This window comes from Rhincodon typus, chromosome 25 (assembly GCF_021869965.1).
Source record: "Rhincodon typus isolate 14 chromosome 25, sRhiTyp1.1, whole genome shotgun sequence".
NCBI classification, from domain to species: domain Eukaryota; kingdom Metazoa; phylum Chordata; class Chondrichthyes; order Orectolobiformes; family Rhincodontidae; genus Rhincodon; species Rhincodon typus.
Genome location: NC_063356.1, coordinates 42,898,709 through 42,902,531, shown reverse-complemented (window position 1 = coordinate 42,902,531; position 3,823 = coordinate 42,898,709). Strand labels below are relative to the sequence as shown.

General features: G+C 50.4%; 1 protein-coding gene across 6 annotated transcripts in view; it reads right to left on the bottom strand.

The window, feature by feature from the left end:
• The window catches only part of LOC109919292, a 28,253-nt gene extending 26,367 nt beyond the window's left edge, over positions 1-1,886 (bottom strand). For 2 of the 6 annotated variants that reach the window (XR_007264773.1, XM_020519281.2), the window contains exon 1: positions 310-426. The gene's annotated coding sequence lies outside the window, so the exon portion shown is untranslated. The other 4 variants (XM_020519280.2, XM_048612175.1, XM_048612177.1 and 1 more) reach the window with 4 other exon arrangements.
• Between the last annotated feature and the right edge of the window lie 1,937 nt (positions 1,887-3,823).

Below are 3,823 nucleotides of genomic sequence, written 5' to 3'. Positions count from 1 at the left end.
GGGGGGGGGGGCGGGGAGGTGGGTAGGGGGCTGAAGATACGGGGCGGGGGGCTGGGGAGGGGGCGCAAGAGATGGGGACGAGGTGGGGAGGGGGCGGAACAGGCCTTTGGGAAGAGTGGGTGAAGAAAGGCACAGCGGAGGGGTGTCCCTCAGGGGAGGGGCCGGTGAGCTCTGACCGGCGAAGCGGCGGTTATATCTAGGCCGCTCCCTACCGAACGGCCCGGACACTCCGGCCAACCTCTCGCCCAGTGCGGTCACTACTCTCACCGTTGCCCGGTCTGGCGGTCACACAGTGAAGCCCGGGTTTACCTGTAAAGGCCCCTCGGGCCCCGCCGAGATCTCAGGCCCAGTCGGCGCCTAGGTTACCGGATCAGCCTCACCGCGCATGCCCGGTAGCCGAGCTGTCAATCACACCATATCGCGCCAACCCGGTCCCGCCCATGTGACTTCAGCCCCGCCCTCTGCCAATCATGGGGGTGGGGCGATGACACCTGTCAATCAGATTCTGCCTGCAGTTTGATAGCCATCGGTCAAAGCGGGCAACAACGTGCAAGAGGCTCGAGGGGCCGAATGCCCTACTGCTCCTAATTCATCTCCAACTAAGCGGAAACCATTTAAGCAGGGTGGAAGAACACAGCAAGCCAGGCAGCATGTGGAGAAAAGGAGTGGTATTACCCGAAACATTGACTGCTCCTTTCCTCCAGATGTTGCCTGGTCTGCTGCGTTTGTCTACTTGGATTCCAGCACCTGTATTTTCTTTTTGTCTCTAAGCATTTAGGGAAGTCATTGACGGAGGGAGGGTTAGGGTCCCCAGGGCCTGACAGTGAACCTAGGGTGGAGGGATGTATTTCAGGGGCTGAGTGCCACCTGGGGCAGAGGGATACTGCCAAAGGACAAACGGTTGGTTGCTGGGGGAGAGGCACTGGGCAGGAGCACAGTCTAATGTCAGAAACGGACAGGCTTGACAAAGGGAAGTGGGCTTAGCCTATGCAACAACAATTTCCACAGCGCCTTCGACATCATACAATATACGGGGGGGGGGGGGGGGAATAGTTACAGGAGCTGCCCTCAAACAAAGCGAGCCACATACTGACTCAAATTCCGTGAAGCTTGGTCAAAGAGGTCGGTCTTCATGGGCGACTTAAATAGGAAGAGAGGGTAGGTGGCTAGGTGGAGGTAGAACGAGGGTGGGAGTAGGGCAGCAACGAGGCAAGGTAGACACATCCAGTCAAGTTGGAGCGAAAGTTCGGTTTGAAGATCAGTCGTTCAGTGCCTCCGGGTAGAAAGCAGCTCACCACTTCTTGGCCTGGTGAAAATACCAAGCAAGCGGCAGGGGAGCGCGGCCACTGAGGCCGGGTTTCTATCCAGTGCACACTGGGTGGTGTCCACTCGCACCAGTCTCAGCCACAGAACGGCATTCTGCCCTCGGGGGGGGAGACAGTCAAATGCAGGACTCAAGCCAAATCTGTATATAGACGTAACAAGGAGATCGGTTTTGTCGTCACAACTTGTAACTCCTACATCGTGTTTGCAGAGTGCGCTGTTGCATTCTTCAGGAAAGTGAGTCAATTCAGTGCGTTTCAGCTCCAGTTAAAGTTGCTTCGGATTCCTCCCGGGCACAGCACCTAAACAAGAAATACAGCTCCTTCTCCTGGCTAAGTTGCACCCTGTTTTGTTTTTGCTTGACGCTGGATATAGCCACGTCCTAATTGTGTAAAAGCGAAATTTAAAAGGCGGGACTGAAAGAGATGCATTCACTGCAGTCTATGTACTCACCCATGCGACGCTGCAGCCAGTGTTGCAAATGCAGCTTGCTTGCTCTATTGTTCCTGCTGCATCTTCTGCGCATTGTGGGGTGGAGCCCAACCTGAGGTCATATACACACGTGATTCCCCCCTTCCTCAACCGAATCTGCGATCAGTTAATTCACATTCACTCGATTAGCTTCCAAATCCAATAATGCGTGTCATTCCTTCGACATGCATGTTGACAGCAGACGTTCACTTTCCAAATGTCCTCCCACTTGTTTCTGGCAGGCACGTTCTATCCCTGACCAAATTGCTGCGCATTGTGTTGTAATGTAACAAACGGAAGTTCATTCGATACGTCGCGCCTGTGTGGGTACTCCCAACCCTTCTCGAGCTTTGTCTCCAAGAGCCTTTACCTTTTTTTCTCCTGAAACCCTTTATTGATCCTGCCTCCACCATATTCTCAGACAGCACTTTCCAGATCTTAGAACATAGAACATTACAGCGCAGTACAGGCCCTTCGGCCCTCGATGTTGCACCGAACTGTGAAACCAATCTGAAGCCCATCTAACCTACACTATTCCATTATCATCCATATGTTTATCCAATGACCATTTAAATGCCCTCAAAGTTGCGAGTCTACTACTGTTGCAGGCAGGGCATTCCACGCCCTTACTACTCTCTGAGTAAAGAACCTACCTCTGACATCTGTCCTATATCTATCACCCCTCAATTTAAAGCTATGTCCCCTTGTGCTAGCCATCACCATCTGAGGAAAAAAGGTCTCACTGTCCACCCTATCTAATCCTCTGATCATCTTGTATGTCTCTGTTAAGTCACCTCTTAACCTTCTTCTAACGAAAACAGCCTCAAGTCCCTCAGCCTTTCCTCATAAGACCTTCCCTCCATACCAGGCAACATCTTGGCAAATCTCCTCTGCACCCTTTCCAATGCTTCTACATCCTTCCTATAATGCGGTGACCAGAACTGTACGCAATACTCCAAGTGCAGCCGCACCAGAGTTTTGTACAGCTGCAACATGACCTCATGGATCCGAAACTCAATCCCTCTACCAATAAAACCTAACACACCGTACGCCTTCTTAACAACCCTATCAACCTGGATGGCAACTTTCAGTGATCTATGCACATGGACACCGAGATCTCTCTGCTCATCCACACTACCAAGAATCTTACCATTAGCCCAGTACTCTGTATTCCTGTTAATCCTTCCAAAGTGAATCACCTCACACTCTTCCGCATTAAATTCCATTTGCCACCTCTCAGCCCAGCTCTGCAGCTTATCTATGTCCCTCTGTAACCTGCAACATCCTTCCGCACTATCCACAACTCCACCGACTTTAGTGTCATCCGCAAATTTACTAACCCATCCTTCTACGCCCTCATCCAGGTCATTTATAAAAATGACAAACAGCAGTGGCCCCAAAACAGATCCTTGCAGTACACCACTAGTAACTGAACTCCAGGATGAACATTTCCCATCAACCACCACCCTCTGTCTTCTTACAGTTAGCCAATTTCTGATCCAAACTGCTAAATCACCCTCAATCCCATGCCTCCGTATTTTCTGCAATAGCCTACCGTGGGGAACCTTATCAAACGCTTTACTAAAATTCATATACACCACATCAACCGCTTTACCCTCATCCACCTGTTTGGTCGCCTTCTCAAAGAACTCAATAAGGTTTGTGAGGCACGACCTACCCTTCACAAAACCATGTTGACGATTCCTAATCAAATGATTCCTTTCTAGATGATTATAAATCCTATCTCTTATAATCCTTTCCAACACTTTACCCACAACCGAAGTAAGGCTCACTGGTCTATAATTACCAGGGTTGTCTCTACTCCCCTTCTTGAACAAGGGGACAACATTTGCTATCCTCCAGTCTTCTGACACTATTCCTGTAGACAATGACAACATAAAGATCAAAGCCAAAGGCTCTGCAATCTCCTCCCTAGCTTCCCAGAGAATCCTAGGATAAACCCCATCCGGCCCAGGGGACTTATCTATTTTCACACTTTCCAGAATTGCTAACACCTCCTCCTTATGAA